The sequence below is a fragment of the Mandrillus leucophaeus genome, unplaced genomic scaffold (assembly GCF_000951045.1).
Source record: "Mandrillus leucophaeus isolate KB7577 unplaced genomic scaffold, Mleu.le_1.0 Scaffold70, whole genome shotgun sequence".
In the NCBI taxonomy this organism is placed as follows: Eukaryota; Metazoa; Chordata; class Mammalia; order Primates; family Cercopithecidae; genus Mandrillus; species Mandrillus leucophaeus.
This window is the reverse complement of record NW_012107586.1, coordinates 4,284,183-4,303,511: the sequence shown is the minus strand read 5'-3', so window position 1 is coordinate 4,303,511 and position 19,329 is coordinate 4,284,183. Positions and strand designations below refer to the sequence as shown.

General features: G+C 48.0%; 1 protein-coding gene and 1 pseudogene across 1 annotated transcript in view; one reads left to right on the top strand and one right to left on the bottom strand.

Moving 5' to 3' along the window:
• The window catches only part of TUBA4A (tubulin, alpha 4a), a 28,642-nt gene that overhangs the window by 1,454 nt on the left and 7,859 nt on the right, over positions 1 to 19,329 (top strand). The gene's annotated exons all lie outside the window — the stretch shown is intronic.
• Positions 3,273 to 10,762, bottom strand: LOC105528086 (annotated as a pseudogene).

Here is a 19,329-nt window from a genome sequence, read left to right as displayed (position 1 = left end):
TTCACCATGTTAGCCAGGATGGTCTCGAACTCCTGACCTCATGATCCACCCGCCTCGGCCTCCCAAAGTGCTGGGATTACAGACGTGAGCCACCGCGCCCGGCCCAGACAAAGGTTTAATTTCCTTTGTCCACAAAGAAATCCCAACTAATAAAAGACAATGCCATTTTTAAATGGACAAAGGGACAGGCAGCTCACAGAAGAGGAAATACTGGCTTTTAAACATATGAAAAGATGCTCAATCTCGTTCACAAAAAAAACGTAAACCAAAGCTACAACAGGCCAGGCATGGTGGTTCATGCCTGTAATCCCAGCATTTTGGGAGACCAAGGCGGGTGGATCACCTGAGGTCAGGAGTTTGAGACCAGCCTGGCCAATATGGTGAAAACCTGTCTCTACTAAAAATACAAAAAGTAGCCCAGTGTGGTGGTGTATGCCTGTAATCCCAGCTACTCAAGAGGCTGAGACCGGAAAATCACTTGAATCCAGGAGGTGGAGGTTGCAGTGAGCCAAGATCATGCCATTGCACTCCAGCCTGGGCGACAAGAGTGAAACTCCATCTAAATAATAATACATTTTAAAAGAATAATAATAATAAAGCTACAGCAAAATACTTTGGGGTTTTGGGGGGGTTGGTTTTCTTTGTTTTGTTTTTTGAGGTGGAATCTTGCTCTGCCACCCAGACTCGAATGCAATGGCACTATCTTGGCTCACTGCAACCTCCCAGGTTCAAGCAGTTCTCCTGCCTTAGCCTCCCAAGTAGCTGGGAGTACAGGCATGTGCCCGTAATTTTTGTGTTTTTTGTAGAGACGGATTTTCACCATGTTGGCCAGGCTGGTCTCGAACTCCTGGCCTCAGATGATCCACCTGCCTCGGCTTCCCAAAGTGCTGGGATTATAGGCCAGAGCCACCACACCTGAGCACATGGCCCCAACAAAATACTTTGTTTCTCTTATTGGATGATTGACAAAGACCAAAAAGTTGAAAACATTGTATGGGCAAGGCTGAGGGCACAGGCCTTCTTATAGATTGGTAGTGGGAGGGTGGATAATTTGGTGTGACTTTTTTTTGAGACAGAATTTCGCTCTTGTTGCCCAGGCTGGAGTGCAATGGTGCAATCTTGGCTCACTGAAACCTCTGCTGCCTGGATTCAAGCAATTCTCCTGCTTAGCCTCCCGAGTAGCTGGGATTGCAGGCGTGAGCCGCCGTGTCCGACCTGGTGTGACTTCTAAAGAGAGCAAGATTTAAAATGCATAATCTTTGACCCAGAAATCTCAATTCTAAGAATGTATGGTTATACATGAAAAAAAAATACAAGTGTTGCAGCATTCTTTTTAATAGCAAAAGATTGGAAACAATCTAAATATCCATTAATAGCAGACTGGTAAAACAAGTGTTGGTATGATATACGATGGAATATTATATTGTGACCAAATAGAATGAGGCATAGCTAATGGTATTCATAGGGACCATCTTCCAGATTTATTATTAAGTGAAAAAACAAGGTGTAGAACAAAGTGTATACTGAATGTGCATACAAGCATGGTAGTACAGATGGAGCATCCCTACTCCAAAAACCCAAAATCTGAAATGTTCAAAAATCCAAAACTTTTTGAGTACCTGACATGATGCCACAAGTGGAAAATTCCATACCTGACCTCATATACACAAACTGTTTCATGCACAAAATTATTTAAAACATAGGCCGGGCTCAATGGCTCAGGCCTGTAATTCCAGCACTTTGGGAGGCCAAGGCGGGAGGATTACCTGAGGTCAGGAGTTTGAGACCAGCCTGGCCAACATGATGAAACTCTGTCTCTACTAAAAATACAAAAATTAGCTGGGCATGGTGGCAGCCGCGTGTAATCCCAGCTACCCGGGAGGCTCAGACAGGAGAATCACTTGAACTTGGAAGGCAGAGGTGCAGTAAGCCAAGATCACACTATTGCACTCCAGCCTGGACAACAAGAGCGAAACTCCATCTCAAAAAACAAAACAAAACAAAACAAATATTTAAAACATTATACAACATTCCCTTCACGCAATGTGTATCAGGTGTATATGAAACGTAAGTAAATTTCATATTTAGACTTGGGTTTCAGTCCCAAGATATTTGGGATATTTCATTATGTATGCACAAGTATTTCAAAATCTGAAAAAATCTGAAATCCTAAACACTTCTGTTCCCAAGCATTTCAGATAGGGGATATTCAACCTATACATATGTAGACATCTCTGGAAGGAAACACTAACAAAAACATTAACAGTGGTGGCTGCCAAGAGCGGAACAAGATGAAAGAGACTTATTTTTCTTGTTCCTAAATCTCTCTGATACTTTTCGAATTTTGAAACATATGCACCTAATAACTTCAAATTCATACTGATTGTTAAAAATTGAGTTGGGGGAAATAAGACATTGACAAGAAGCCAAGTGCTATCATACAAGGAAGCCCATGCCAGGCGCCAAATGAAAAAATAGAGACAGAGGTAGATGCTGAAAGAATCCAGAAGAGAGAGAGCTCCCTGGGGCTGGGTAGGTTCTGGATGGCTGTGACCTAAGCTGGAAGGAATGGCAACATTGAGACAAGCAGGGGGAGGTGGCGTTCCAGAAGGAGGGAATGGTGACAACACAGCTTTGAAGCCAGGCATGTTCCTGACACATCAGAGACCAGGGAATAAATTTGTTGGGTAGAATCTGAGCTTGGGAACCTGTTTCTTTTGTCTGCCTGCAGAAGGCAATTGTACTTTGGCTTTAGAAGTGTCGGGGATGAAAGCATTTCCCCTGCACTGAGGGAGTCCCCAGGAGCCAAGCTGGGTGGTGCTCCCAGCTGCCCCAGGAGGTCTGGGTTGCCACCTCTCCACACCCACGCCCAGTCCAACCTAGGCCTGCCAGGGCCTGCCAGCAGAGTATTACTAGCAGGAAGACGTCAGGGAGATAGCTATATAACCACCCAGGGTGGACTGGCTGGTTCAGCAGACAGGAAGGGAGATGAGCTGCCTCTCTGGATCCGCAGCCATCTTGGCAGGTGAAGAGCTCACCTCCCTCCCCACCCCCAATCCTGGCCTCTCCCAGGCCCTCACCACCTCCTAGGAGATGTTGGGGGATGTTTTCCAAAGGACACTGATAGCCCCAAAACCTGGCCCCAAAGAAGCCTCTACCCCCATTCAGACCCAGAAGCTGGGACTCTCCCCTCTACATCAGTGCCCTCCTTCCCAGAGCCTGGGCAGGGCAGTGTGAAGCGTCACCCGCTCCCTGCCCCTGAGGCACCTGAGTCACTGTCTGGGCACTGGGGACCTGGCAGGCTCAGAAGATGTGGCGTCTGGAGGGGTGCCTAGAATCACTGTGGGCAGGAAGTGGGGGCACCTAAGAAAAAGGTGGGGGAGCAACATGTGATTTGGCGCAGGCTAACCTGGGTTTGAATCCCGACTCCTCCATTTATCACCTTGGGCGAGTCTTTGAGTCTCAGTCTCCACATCTATAAAATAGGCATTCATTGAACAAGTTCATCCAACAAATATTAATCATCTAATATGCCAGGCAACTGGGGTAATGAGAACAATGAAAAACAGTCCAAGGCCTGTCTGAGAGCTTCTGTTCCAGTGGGTGTCATAACTGTACTAACCTCAGAATTAAACAAGATTGTATGGATACAGGACGTAGCACATAGTAGATGCTCACTAAATGATGGCTATTTCTTGGGGTATGAAGGGCTCCCAGAGTAACACCTCTTCCCTTCCCAAATTTGAAAGCAGTTGATAGAAAGACACATAAGTCAAATATATGGAGATTTAAAAGTCAGCCCTTTTAGCAAGGCATAGTGGCTCATGTTTGTAATCTCAACACTTTGGGAGGCCAAGGTGGGAGAATTGCTTGAGCCCAGGAATTCGAGACCAGCCAGGGCAACATTGTGAGATCCTGTCCTTACAAAAATTGTATTGTATTGTACTGTATTGTATTGTATTGTATTGTATTGTATTGTATTGTATTGTATTGTATTGTATTGTATTGTTGTATTGTATTGTATTTATTTTTTGAGATGGAGTCTGGCTCTGTCGCCTAGGCTGGAGTGCAGTGGCACTACCTCAGCTCACTGCGACCTCTGCCTCCTGGGCTCAAACGATTCTCTTGCCTCACTCAGCCTTAGGATTTAAAGTTTGCCATCTGTTTGGAAGTGGAGGTGGGAAGCTGTGCATGCATAATGCCACAGGACTGATAAAAGGTCAACTGTTTTCATCAAAAAGTGGTGAGTGTCAGGGCCGGGCACAGTGGCTCACCCCTTAATCCCAGCACTCTGGGAGGCCGAGGCTGGTGGATCACCCGAGGTCAGGAGTTGGAGACCGGCCTGACCAACATGGTGAAACCCTGTTTCTACTAAAAACATAAAATTAGCCTGTAATCTCAGCTACTTGGGAGGCTGAGGCAGGAGAATTGCTTGAACCAGGGAGGCAGGGATTGCAGTGAGCCGAGATCGTGCCATTGGACTCCAGCCTAGACAACAAGAGCAAAACTCCATCTGAAAAAAAAAAACAAAAGTGGTGAGTGTTGACAGAGATTACTGGGAGGTAATCTCTACCCTTACAGTCCTACCTTTACAAGCCATTCTCCCTTTGTGGCTGCCACTGCACCATTCTTCTGCCTCAACCAACTCCAGTATCAGGGCTCTCTATTACCCCAAACTCCTGCCTGGAGAAGACAAGCCTCCAGATCTCAGGAGGGGCTAGCGGGCACTAGATTACTTTAAGGATCACTTCGGATCCTCCTGGCCTCACTGGGCTCTTGTTGCAGCTCCATGTGGGGTCCCACCGACTTCACATATGTTCAACTTAACAGCACCTCCTCCTCGCCCAGGGTTTCCTGATGACTCTACAGCCGAAGTGTGTGTAATCCACCAGTGCAGGGGAGTTAATGCTGAATGGGGCGAAGGTTTAACCAGTGGAAGAACAGAGCCAGTGCATAAACCCCACCCCCAGCCCTCACTTGCCCACTCACCCAAGGATGGTTCTGAGATGCCATTTATTCAGCTGCATTTTCTCTAGGGTGAATTCTTCCTCCTTCTGTGCCTTACTTCCCTTGGCCCCCATTCTGTTCGCTGTAATTGCACTCTGTAATGAAATCTAAAATCAGATCTGCTTTCTGGGGAATAGAGGCTAAGACACCAGTGTTCCTATCTCTCATGGAGAAGAAGCCCTCCCCACATGGTTTTTCCCAAGAGAAAAAGACATTCGTGAGACAATAAGGCCACAGCACTTTATGTAGGACAGACAGGCAATATTCCCCTAGTACTCATCCCCCACTTCTTTTCCTCCCCCCGCAAGCTATCCATGCCCACCTCCTTGTAATCCTTCTCCAGGGCAGTCATATCTTCATGGGCCTCAGAGAACTCACCTTCCTCCATACCCTCACCCACATACCAGTGCACAAACACCCTCTTGGCATACATCAGGTCGAACTTGTGGTCCAGGCGGGCCCAGGCCTCGGTAATGGCTGTTGTGTTGCTCAGCATGCACTTGGCACGTTGCACCTTACCGGGTCACCCCCAGGCACCACAGTGGGAGGCTGGTAGTTGATACCAACCTTGAAGCCTGTGGGGCACCAGTCCACAGACTGAATGTTGCTCTTGGTCTTGATGGTGGCAATGGCAGCGTTGGCATCCTTGGGCACCATGTCTCCATGGTACGGTAGGCAGCAGGCCATGTACTTGCCGTGCCGGGGATCACACTTCATCGTCCAGGCTCAAAACAGGCATTGGTGATCTCTGCCACCGACAGCTGCTCGTGGTATGCCTTTTCTGCAGAGATGACTGGTGCATAGGTGGCCAGGGGGAAGTGGATGCGAGGATAGGGCACCAGGTTGATCTAGGACTCCATCAGGTCCACATTGAGGGCCCTGTCAAAGGGCAGAGAAGCTGTGATGGAGGAAACTATTTGGCTAATGAGGCGATTGAGGTTGGTGTAGGTTGGGCGCTCGATGTCTAGGTTGCGACAGCAGATGTCATAAATTGCTTCGTTGTCCACCATGAAGGCACAGTCTGAGTGCTCCAGGGTGGTGTGGGTGGTCAGGATAGAGTTGTAGGGCTCGACCACGGCTGTAGACACCTGGGGGCTGGGTAGATGGAGAATTCCAGCTTGGATTTCTTGCCATAGTCAATAGAGAGCCGTTCCATCAGGAGTGAGGTGAAGCCAGAGCCAGTGCCCCTGCCAAAGCTGTGGAATACCAGGAAGTCCTGAAGTCCTGTGCACTGGTCAGCCTAGATAGGGAAGGGGAGGGGAAATGTGGGGCATGGAGCACAGCTGATGGACAGGAAAGAACCAACTGTGCTGTTTTAAATTCCCAAAAGTTTCACGAACTCCTTGGAAGACTTTTCCAAGAGCACAAAAGAGATCCTCATAGAGAGGGCCCAGGGCCCACCCTTTCTCCTCCCTGTCCCTCTTCCTCTGAAATCTCCTGAGGTCCTTAACACAGAGCTCTGTTGTATGCTGGAAAAGAGGGGTATGATGGTGGGTGGAGTTGGCTGTCTAGGCTGACCAGTGCGCAGGACTCCAGGGCTTCCTCATCTTGTTGTCATAACTTGCCAACTCCACCCACCATCATATCCATGCCCCGCTGATTTAACTTTGGATGTTTCTAGAGGGCTTCTCTACTAAGAACAACAATCCAGGAACCTCATCCCCATCCTTTGTAAAAGTTAAGGCCAATCATAGAGGCTTTGGGCTGACATTCTTTGAATCTCTGCCTTTCACAGGGACTTCCGCCCACATCCTTGTAACACAAGGTGGTATCCTGGGAATGCTTATGGACCCCCACAACTTGGCCAGGCAGCCCATCAACATGTTTGCCTTAATGGACACCCTGCCTAGCACCAGGCCAGCCACTTCAGAGATGCAGGAGACACCAGCTCCAGGCTGGAAGCTACAGTTGGCCCCCTGATCAGAGTGCAGGACCTCTCCTCATTGATCCTGATCCTGTGTGTTTCTCCCAGAGGCTGAAGCTGTCCTTCCCCAATCTGGTGTCCAGACTACCTGACAACAGGAATTCAGATTCACTCCCCCTGCCCCAGCCCTCAGCCCTTTCCTCACCAGCTTCCGAATCCGGTCCAGTACCAGGTCGATGAGCTCCTTCCCAGTGGTGTAGTGGCCTCGGGCATAGTTATTGGCAGCATCTTCCTTGCTTGTGATGAGCTGCTCTGGATAAAAAATCTGGCAGTATGTACCCGTTCAAACTTCATCGCAATGGGCAGAGTTTTGGGCTCTACCTCCCTTTGCGATACAGCTGCTGGAGCCCCAGGGTACCCGAAGGGAGTGGGGTCACCAGCTCCCAGGTTCTGCATTCAGGCTACATTCAGGCTGCTGCTATTACCTGTTTGGATGTGCTTGTGCTGCTTGGATGTGTTTTTCAATAAGGAAAGGGATGTGCAGTGGCCTACAGACTCAGGAGCTGAGTAACAGTGATTCTGTACATCTGGAGTTCTAATTGGCTGCAGCACCTGGGAAGCTACACCACAAATGCCATGCTCTGCAGTTATGGAGTAGGACTTGCTGTGGTACCCAGGGACAAGGTCATGGCTGGGACTGATCATCACTCACCGATCACAGCAGGCTCCAGATCCACAAACGCTGCCTGGGGCACATGTTTCCCAGCCCCAGTTTCACTAAAAAAGGTGTTGAAGGAGTCATCCCCTCCCCTGATGGTCTTGTCACTGGGCATCTGCCCATCAGGCTGAATCCCATGTTCCAGGCAGTAGAGCTCCCAGCAGGCATTGCCAACTGCACACCAGCCTGCCCTACATGGACTGAGATGCACTCACACTGAGTGGGCAAAGGGCAGAGAATGGCCTTCACAGAGGGAAACATCATGCCTGGACATGGTTCCTGCCTGCCTTCCTTGAGTGGCTCTTTGACTGAGGGCCAAGGTTCCTGGACTCTGCTCTGCTTGCCTCACCTCCTGCGTCTAAGCATTTACTGGTGGCATTGAGGAGCAACAGGCATTGGCTCTAGGGGCTGGGCCAAAATCCCTGAGGGAAGCAGAAGATGTGGGCAGTTCTGAGATTATAGACTCTTGCTCAGTGCCTGTCTCAGTGAGGAACACTGAAGTGATCAAATGAATCTAGAAGTGCAAGATAATCAACCCCCAGTGTCCAGAAAGAAATTAGGAGTCACTGGTGAGGGAAGCAAGGGAAAATAGTACAAAGATAAAGTACACGAGACATTAGCTCCAAATTTGGAATAATGGTGCTCTCTGGCAGGCGAAGCAGATAGATGCAATTGGAGACAGATTCTATTTCTCAAGCGTGATAGCTGCTGTTCATCACATTATTCTTTTCTTTTTCTCTTGAGACAGAATCTCACTTTGTCACCCAGAGTACAGTGATGTGATCATAGTTCACTGTAGCAGGCTTGGACTCCTGAGCTCAAGGGATCCTCCTGTCTCAGCCTCCCGAGTAGCTGGGACTACAGGCATGCACCACCATGCCTGGCTAAGTTTTAAATTTTTCTGTAGAGACAGGTCTCGCCATCTTTCCCAGGGGGGTCTTAAACTCCTGGGGTCAAGCAGTCTACCTGCCTTGGCTTCCCAAAGTGCTGGGATTATAGGTGTGAGCCACCGCTTCCAGCCTATCATATTATTATTTATACCTTTTTGCATTCCTGAAATATTTCTTAATTGTTTAATGAGGATGCCTTCTCCAAAAATGTAACACTTCACTGACTATTTTTATATAACACAAGGGCCTGACTTTTCATGATTTTTAGATGACTGAGATTAATCCAGAAATAATCTGTATTCCAGCCCCATTACTTCTCTACTTGTCTTGAGCAAAAGTCTTAACCTCTTGGTCAGTGTTCTCCTTTTGAAATGTGGACAATAATAAGAGCCCCCTCCTAGAAAAACTATGAGAATTAAATGAAAGAATGCATGAAAAGTGCCTGGCCCACTGCCTAACACACACCAGGGTGTGCCGTGCATGTTGGGTTCCCCTTCCAATTTCCTACCCTCAATCCCTGATGTCATAGTAAGAGAAGGTAATGAATTGAGGCTAGGCACAGTGGCTCATGCCTGTAATTCCAGCACTTTGGGAGGCCGAGGCAGGTGGATCACTTGAGGTCAGGAGTTCGAGACCATCCTGGTCAACATGGTGAAACCCCCTCTCCACTAAAAATACAAAAATGGTGCATTCTTATAATCCCAGCTACTTGGGAGGCTGAGGCGGGAGAATTGCTTGAACCCAGAAGGCGGAGGTTGCAGTGAGCCGAGATTGCACCACTACACTCCAGCCGGGGCCACAGAGTGAGGCCCTGTTGCAAAAAAAAAAAAAGATAATGAGTTGAGCTGAGACCTCAAGGATGGGAGAAATCCCAGGACCAATCCTGGGGCTGCCTTAGCTCACCAATCACCTGCCTGGTGCTGCATCTCTGAGCCTGACCAGCCAGTTCTGTCCACAGATCCAGACATCGTCCTGGCCCCCAGAACTACTAGCCCATTGCAAGGTGTCTCTGGCCCCTCCAGGAATGATGTCTCACACTGGAGGCAGCAGGTTTGGGGCAAAGAACTCGGCCTCTGGCCAGGTGCAGTGGCTCACACCTGTAATCCCAACACTTTAGGAGGCCGAGATGGGCAGATCACAAGGTCAGGAGATTGAGACCATCCTGGCCAACATGGTGAAACCCTGTCTCTATTACAAATACAAAAATTAGCCGGGTGTGGTGGCATGCGCCTCTAGTCCCAGCCTCTTGGGTGGCTGAGGCAGAAGAATCGCTTGAACCTGGGAGGCAGAGGTTGCAGTGAGCCAAGATTGCGCCACTGTACTCCAGAATGAGACTCCATCTCAAAAAAAAAAAAAAAAAAAAAAAAAAGAACTCAGTCTCTGGAGTCACACAAACCTGGCCTCAAACCCCCATCTCTCTGCGACCCAGTACTAGCCATTTCACCTCAGCTTCCCTAGCACCTTTTTCATGACTGTAGAAAGAGAAGAATCTCATAGCCAGCAGCCTGTGTTGTTACATTGCTTAGTTCTACTTATTAAGCACTAATAAGATGCCAGGTGAAGGTGGCACTTTATATACATTATCTCATTTAATCTTTACCACATTCACCTTAGGTAGGTAGTTTTATTACCGCCAATTTATAGATGAGGAAACTGACCCTCAGAGAAGTCAAGTAGCTTGCTCAAGGTCATGAGCAAAACCAAGAATATTAAGAGCAGGGACGGCCTGGCACCAACCATGCTCTTAACTGTTCTTCTATCCTGCCTGGTAGGGAGGTGGGTAAAAGATATCAAATGAGCCCCAGGCACAGCCAGCTCTTGACAGATGGGAGCACCACCCTTTCCCTCCTCCTTCTTCTCCCCACTGATCTGTAACTGACATGAGAGGTCAGACAAAGGCACAGCAGATGGGCAGGGTGGAGTGAGGAACCAGAGGGGAGAAGCTTCCAGGGAGGTTGTGTCCCCATGGTGGGAAGGTGGGACCAGAGCCCCGCGGTGAACCTGTGGCAAGGCCCAGGGTCTGGAAATTCTCAGCCAGCAGAGGAAATCGCCTACACTTTCTGCTCAAGTCCTGCTTCTCCCACACTCCCCATGCCTAAATTCAGACCCCCTCAGCAGCCCTGCTCCTCAGCCTAGGCTCAGCCCCACATCCTGGTTACCATCGAACTTTCCTTCCCTACCCCCTGCAATGTCCCCTACACCTGCACACTCGGGGGCCACAGCCACATCTGGAAGTCTCTTTCCCTCTCCCTACCTCACCACATACTGTAGCCCCATCAACATCTGGACTCCCAAGGTACCGTCACGCCAGATATCTTGGGCCCACTGGGACCCTCACTTGCATGCTTTCTGCCTGCCTCACCCTCCCAAAGTGCTGGGATTACAGGCATGAGCCACTGCACCTGGCCTATTACTGTTCTTAACCTGTTACTGTGCCTAATTTATAAAAGCCCCTTCTACTCACCATGCTGCCTGGACAGGGGCTGGCTGGGGTCCTGTCTCTCTGTCTGCTGCAGGATAGTGAGCAGGGATGGATCTGTGAGAGGCCTGCAGCAGCCAGCCTCCTCTTTATACTCTCTGGGTGGCTTTCAGCGGGTGTATGTTGTTAGAAACTGCCTGGGAGGGCAGGGCCTGTTGACTTGGTCACAGAGCACCAGGCAAGGACTGGGCCTGCGCCCAAACAGGGGAGCCAGCTGAGGTGGGCAGAGGAGGGGCCAGGGCTAGTAACTCCACACAGGTATCCAGGCCCCTGGGTACATGGTACCTGTTGTCAGTCACGCAATCCCATTTCCTGGTGGCATAGCCTGCACTTCACAGGTGGAAGACGATTTAGAAATCAAGGCCCTGAGCTCCAGCACCGCCCCCACCCATTAAACCCCCTGCACTCCCCTGCCCTAGGGTTGGTGACGACTGTAAGTCAAGTGTGGGTGGGACTAAGAAGATCTCTACAATGATCCAGAAATGGTGAGTCCTCAGCCAAGAGATCAAGCCTCAGGACATCCTGCTTGAAAACTCAGAATATCATAGAACGAGCAACCTAGTGCTTGGTTTTAATCCCACCTCTAATAGCTACTAGCACTTAACTTCTTTTCTTTCTCTGTTTCTCATCTGGAGAATGAGGAGAGGTAGTATTATGAGGTCTAAACAAGGTAACCTTTCTTAAGTGCTTAGTCCAGAACTGCTGTTGCTCTCCAAGGGCAAAGCAAGAGCAGGGCCTCAAGGCACTTCCTAAACATCTCCTCCTAGCCCATGGCAAGTCGCTGCTGCTCTAGCCTGGCCTTATGTTCCCAGAAAAGGAGTCTCCTGATTGTCTTAGGCAAAATTCTGAAATAAAAAGGCTAGTCTCTAGCATTTGTATCCTGCTTTATGCATTTTTTTTTCTTTTGAGAAGGAGTCTTGCTCTGTCACCCAGGCTGGAGTGCAGTGGTGCGATCTCAGCTCACTGCAACTTCCACCTCCCGGGTCCAAGTGATTCTCCTGCCTCAGCCTCCTGAGTAGTTGGCTTTACAGATGCCTGCCACCAGGCCCGGCCAATTTTTATATTTTTAGTAGAGATACGGTTTCACCATGTTGGCCAGGCTGGTCTCAAACTCCTGGCCTCAGGTGATCCACCTGCCTCAGCCTCCCAAAGTGCTGGGATTACAGGCGTGAGCCACTGCACCTAGTCTTCTTTATGCTTCTTAAGGCACCTTCTCCCCATACCTCCTTTGAATCCCTCAATAACTCTGCGAGGTAGGCAAGGCAGGGCCTTCCTTTCCCAGGATGAAGAAAAGGAAATTGAAGTCCCTAGTGTCCTGCCTGAGGTCACGTGGGGATTAATTAGTGCTGGAATTAGGATTCATCTGGGACTCGGGTTCTGCTTCCCCTCTTTCCACAGCAGCCCCTCCTTGGTCTTTATCTCCTTCCTCCCAGTCTTCAGTCCCGTGGCCAGCCAGGGTCACTCCCTTCTGTACCTGTCAACTCTCTTGCCTCCTGCTAGCTTCAGCATCCTTGTTTGACTAAACCAGAACCCTGGTTAAATTTATTTTGTCCCCAGCTCTGTGTCTGCACTCACCCAGTTAAACAGTGGCCATAGAAAAATCCAGAACCATGCCGACTGATGTTTTGAATGCATGGCCACTAGCTTCAAATGGGCCCTCATGTTGCCCGGAAACCACACCACACAGTAGCCCCCCACTAGCCACAGCTTCACTTTCTGCAGTTTCAGTTGCCTGCGGTCAATCATGGTCTGAAAATATTAAAGAAAAAGTTCCAGAAAAACACAATATGTAAGTTTTAAATTGCACACCATTCTGGGTAGTGTGATGAAATCTAGTGCTGTCCTACTCCATCCTGTCTAGAACATCCCTGTGTGCAGTGTATCCACACTGTAGATACTACCTACCCATTAGCCACTGGGTAGCTGGATCCCTTATCAGATCGACTGTGGCGATGCTTCTGCTCATGTAACCCTTATTCTACTTCATAATAGCTCCACAGCTCAAGAGCAGTGATGCTAGCATATTATTATCATCACTTTATTTCTCTATATCATTATTGTTCTTTTTTCTTTTCTTTTCTTTTTTGAGACAGGGTCTCACTCTGTCACCCAAGCTGAAGTGCAGTGGCGTGATCTCAGCTCACTGCAACCTCTGCCTCTTGGGTTCAAGCAATTCTCTCACCTCAGCCTCCCGAGTAGCTGGGATTACAGGCACACGCCACCACACCTGGCTAATTTTTGTATTTTTAGTAGAGATGGGGTTTCACCATGTTGGCCAAGCTGGTCTCAAACTCCTGACCTCAAGTGATCTGCCTGCCTCACCCTCCCAAAGTGCTGGGATTACAAGCATGAGCCACTGCACCTGGCCTATTATTGTTCTTAACCTGTTACTGTGCCTAATTTATAAATTAAACTTGGTCATAGGTATGCATGTATAGGAAAAAACAGTGTATAAGGTTCAGTACTATCCACAGCTTCAGGCATCCACTGGGGACCCTACAACATATCCTTGTAAGTAAGGGGGGACTGTTGTACAATTCTCCAGTCCCTCTTCCAGATAGCAGCCAAAACCAGAACTAGGTCTGCCAGATTTAGCAAATAAAAGTATTTTATATAGCAACCCTGTCCAGGAGGTAGTTGCTAATGTGAATTTTCAGCCACTGTGTTACATAGTGCAGTTGAAACAGGGGCTTTTTCAGAGCCCCTCTCATCCCAGTAAGCTAGGGAATGATCTCAAGTTGATTAACTCTGGCTTTGGCTACAGACTGAAGGTTAGAACTCTTCTGTCTCCCACCTGGAATAAAGAGGCCCAAAGAGGAGACCCAGCCACCCAACACATCAAAGATAAGAAAGCTCAGCCTTCTACTGGGTTGGCCCATGAAACCACAGACCTCAGGAATTATTGTCCAGATGGAGTGATCTGGGGCCCAGAGGGCCCACTGGGCTCAAAAATCTCTTGTGTAGCACTTAAACTTCTCCCAACTGGCCTTGGGAGTTGGACTCTCAGAGTCAGCCTAGGTATCACTAACCCCAAAAAGAAAACTATGCTAATGGCAGTCAGCTGCCTTACATAAAGAAAAGTGAAAAGACTGAGTTTTGTCATCTTGGCTCACTGTAACCTCCTCCTCCTGGGTTCAAGCAATTCTCCTGCCTCAACCTCCCAAGTAGCTAGGACTACAGGCATGCACCAACACACCCTGCTAATTTTTGTGTTTTTAGTAGAGATGGGGTTTCACCATGTTCGCCAGGCTGGTCTCAAACTCCTGACCTCAGATGATCCACCTGCCTTGGCCTCCCAAAGTGTTGGGATTATAGGTGTGAGGCCTGGCCAAGACTGAGATTTTTACAGCATTTTAATGCATCTGGTTTAAAACATAAGAGGCCGTGAATACTCTCAATTTCTTCAAAAAATGTTGAGTGTTTGCTGTATGCCAAGCACCATTTCAGGTGCTAGGGATACAGTGATGAACACAAAAGTTTATGCTTTTTTTTGTAGGGGGGATGGAGTTTTGCTCTTGTTGCCCAGGCTGGAGTGCAATGGCGCTATCTCGGCTCACTGCAACCTCCGCCTCCCGGGTTCAAGCGATTCTCCTGTCTCAGCCTCCTAAGTAGCTGGGATTACAGGCACATGCCACCATGCCTGGCTAATTTTTGTATTTTTAGTAGAGACGAGGTTTTATCATATTGGTCAGGCTAGTCTCGAACTCCTGACCTCAGGTGATCTGTCCACCTCAACCTCCCAAAGTTCTGGGGTTACATGTGTGAGCCACCATGCCTGGCAAGTTTATGCTCTTAAGAAGCTTACATTCTAGCCTGGGCAACATAGTAGGACGCTGCCTCTACAAAAAAAATTTTTTTTAATTAGCTGGGTGTAGTGGCACATGCCTGTGGCCACAGCTACTTGGGAGGCTGAGGAGGGAGGCTCACTTGAGTACAGGAGGTCAAGGTTGCAGTGAGACAGGATCATGACACAGTAAGACCCTGTCTCAAAAATAAATAAAATGGAGCTTTCATTTTTATGGGGAAGACAGACAATAAACAAACAAGAACATTCCAGATAGCAATAAGCATGTGAAGAAAACAAGGCAGGATAATGGGACGGAAAGATATGCAGGGGCTGCTATTTTAGACTGAACAGAGAAGAAGCCACTCTATAAGAAGATGATATTTGTTTTTGTTTGTTTGTTTGTTTGTTTTTGAGACAGAGTCTCGCTCAGTCGCCCAGGCTGGATGGAGTGCAGTGGTGCGTTCTCGGCTCACTGCAACCTCTGCCTCCCGGGTTCACACCATTCTGCTGCCTCAGCCTTCTGAGTAGCTGGGACTACAGGCGCCCACTACCACGCCCGGCTAATTTTTTGTATTTTTAGTGGAGACGGGGTTTCACCGTGTTAACCAGGATGGTCTCGATCTGCTGACTTTGTGATCTGCCCGCCTCGGCCTCCCAAAGTGCTGGGATTATAGGCGTGAGCCACCGCGCCCGGCCAGAAGGTGATATTTGAACTGAGGGCTGAATGGTGAGGAGTCAGGGAGGCAAGATCTAGAAAATGGTGCTCTAGACAGACAGAATAGGCAAATGCAAACATTCATAGGTAGGAACCAGCCCAGTGTGTCCAAAAACCCAGAGTAAGGAAGGGAGAGAGCTGCAAAAAATGAGATCATAGAGGTGAGGGGCCTTGGAAGGAGAATGGCTTTTATATAAGTGTAACGGGAGGGTTTGAAGCAAGCGTCATTGCCTAGCTTGTGTTTCAGAGAGATGACTGCAACTGCTGTGTGGAGACTGCATTAGAGTTTCAAGCCTAGAGGCAGGAAGCTAGTTCAGAGGCTTCTGGAGGCATCTAGGAATAACGGGATGGTAGCAGGGGGTGGTGAGAAGTAGCTGGGTTGGCAGTAAAGTGAAGGACATACTAGTGTAGGCGGTGGCAGAGCTTCTCAACAGCCTTGCCTGCCCCTGCCCCAATTCTTCGCTGGCAAGGTCCTGATTTTATTTGAGTATTCACCCTTGCTCAAGGGAGACGGCTTTCCCCCAGACCTAGGGGTGTGTACAGATTAGTCCAAACCATCCATGGCCATTTAACTCCTTCCCTCCAGTGACTGGTTTAGGCAAGAGCTAGTGAGATAGAAGGGGGAAGTCTGCTAGGGCGCTTCAAGGAAAGGTTTTTCTCCCGATAAAAAGAGATGTGGGAGGAAGCCCCCCATTTCCTGCCTTAAGACAGAGTCATATAAGGACATGATACTTAGAGCTGCTGTATCTTGTGTTCCTGAGGGAAGATGTCACCCGCTCTTTGAGGATGACAGAGCAGAAAGTTAGAAACACTGGAGTTATTGGTGACATGACTGAATCAACCCTGGAAAGGCCCTATACTCAGATTTCTTGTGGAATAATAAATACCCTCATCGTTCAAGCCACTGATAAGTTAGGCTTTCCATTATTTGCAGCCAAGAAATTCTAACTTAAAAGACGGAGAGGGGAGAGAGAGGAAAATGATCCTAAAATAAAGATTTTATCTATTTATTTATTTATTTTATTTTTTTAAATTTATTTATTTATTTATTTATTTTTTTAGACAAAGTCTCACTCTTTTCCCCCAGGCTGGAGTGCGATGGCATGATCTCTGCTCACTGCAACCTCTGCCTCCTGGATTCAAGCAATTCTCCTGCCTCAGCCTCCTGAGTAGCTGGGATTACAGACACCTGCCACCACACCAGGCTAATTTCTGTATTCTTAGTAGAGATGGCGTTTCACCGTGTTGGCTAGGCTGGTCTCGAACTCCTGACCTCAGTGATCCACCCACCTCAGCCTCCCAAAGTGCTGGTATTACAGACATGAGCACCTGGCCAATCCTAAGATTTTAACTCAAGTACTTGAGAGGAAGATGATCACTCAGACTGGGAAGCCTAGAACAGAAGCAGTTTTGGCAGGGAGTGGGGTGAGGGTAGAAAACAGAGTTCCATGTTGACTGTGTTATGTTTGAGTTGTCTAATGGGCTTTCAAGTGGAGATGTCAAGAAGATAATTAGTCATATGAATCTGAAGTTCAGAGGAGAGGTTGGAAATGGAGATATAAATTTGAGTCATCAGCATATATATGACATTCATTTCTTTTTATCCTATTTCACTATTGTATGGGAGTGTATATACTCTAGTTCTATTCCTTTTTAAATAATTCCAAAAATGTTACAATAACTTTTTATTATGAATATTAAAAATATACCTAAAAGTAGAGATAATATAATAAAACCTCATATATTCATCACCAGGCTTCAACAATTGCTCCTTTGGGGAGAAAAATAAATGAAGGAAATAAGAGAACCTGAGACTGGGTTATGGGGAACACCATTTAAAGTTAAACTATCAGAGGCCACCAAGAAGGAGGGGCCAGGACAAAAGCTAGGAGCCAGTGCTGTCATCGAAACCAAGAAAAAAGAATGTCAAGAAGGAAAGAAGAATCGACCACGTGAAATGCTGCTGTGAGTGGCTGAGAAAGATGAAGATGGAGATGTGTGGCCTCTGGATTTGGCAAGAGGCAGGCCACTAGAGACCTTGGCAAAAGCGTCTCAGCAGGGCATGTGAGTCAAGTCTGCAGGGAGAGTATTGAAGGGTGAATTCATGGATATGTGATGAATAGGGCTACCCGTTTTGTAAAGGCTGTGCTGTGAGAAGGAGGATGGCTGGGAGATGCTCCAGTCTGGAAAAACTGAAGGGTGAACATCACTAAGGCTGTGACTCTACCTCTTCCAGATGGAGTCAGTGCAAACATTTTAAACTTTGAATACCTTGCTGCTCTGCTCCAAGATAAAGGTGAGACGCTGGGAAGGGGTCAGAAAAGATGGAGATGATAATGGGAAGGGAGAAGAGGGAGAGAGACCCAGAGGGAGAGTACACATGTAGGTAGATGGGCTGAAAAGTAGTTCAACAGGAGAGTGAATTCGAAAAGTAATTCAACATCTGGCAGCATTTTCTAGATTCTGTACATGTCTGTGAATGTCTAAAAGTTTTTAATCTGGTAAAATGGACCATTACCTGCATACTCACCCAGAGTTTATGGCCCTAATTCTGGGGATCTGTATACATCCTGAGGACACACATACACACACACACACACACAGACACACACAATCAGAAGCAGAATCTGTATTTCACTAACATACCCTGGGCATTTCTTTCTTTCTTTCTTTTTTCCAGATGGAGTCTCGCTCTTGTTGCCCTCGCTGGAGTGCAGTGGCATGATCTCGGCTCACTACAACCTCTGCTGCCGGGTTCAAGCAATTCTCCTGCATCAGCCTTCTGAGTCGCTGGGATTACAGGTGCCTGCCACCATGCCTAGCTAATTTTTTTTTTTTTTTTTTTTTTTGGCAGAGACGGGGTTTCACCATGTTGGCCAGGCTGGTCTCAAACTCCTGACCTCGCGATTTGCCTGCCTCGGCCTCCCAAAGTGCTGGGATTTCAGGTGGGAGCCACCGCTCCTGGCCACCTTGAGCATTTCTTCCTGCACCCATGTCTTCTCCATTTTGTCAGCTAGAAAGCATGCTCGAGGGTTGTAAACTCTTAGCTACAGTGGCCAGGGTATCATAAATGTGTAACGTGGGCTGATCGTATGAAGTTAAAGGACAACAGACACGTGTGTTCTGTGTCAGGGAGACACAGAGAGTGATGAGGACTGTGGCAAACTGGAGGGAGCTTGTAATCCATCTTAAGATGGTAGCTTCTGCACACCTCTGTTGTTGTCATATTATTTTCCTACTGTTACTGTAACAAATTATAATAAAAATCATAGCTTAAAACAACACAAATTTGTTATCTGCCAGGGCAGGAGTTCCGAAGTCCAAAATGAGCCAGGTGGGCTGGGCACGGTGAATCATGCCTGTAATGCCAGCGCTCAGGGAGGCTGAGGCAGGCAGATCATTTGAGCTCATGAGTTCAAGACCAGCCTGGGCAACATGGTGAAATCCCATCTCTACTAATACAAAAAGAAGAAGAAGAAAAAAAAAACTAGCCAGGCGTGGTGGTGCACACCTGTAGTCCCAGCTACTCAGGAGGCTGTGGTGGAAGGATGGCTAGAGGACGGGAGGTGGATGTTGCAGTGAGCCAAGATTGTGCCACAGCACTCCAGCCTGAGTGATAGAGCCAGACCTTGTGTCCAACAAAAACAAAAACAAAAACAAAAACAAAACAAAACAAAACAAAATTGGGCCGGGTATGGTGGCTCATGCCTGTAATCCCAGCACTTTGGGAGGCCAAGGCAGGTGGATTACCTGAGGTCAGGAGTTCGAGACAAGCCTGGCCAACATGGTGAAATTCTGTCTGTACTAAAAATACAAAAATTAGCCGGGCATGGTGGTGCACACCTGTAATCCCAGCTACTCGGGAGGTT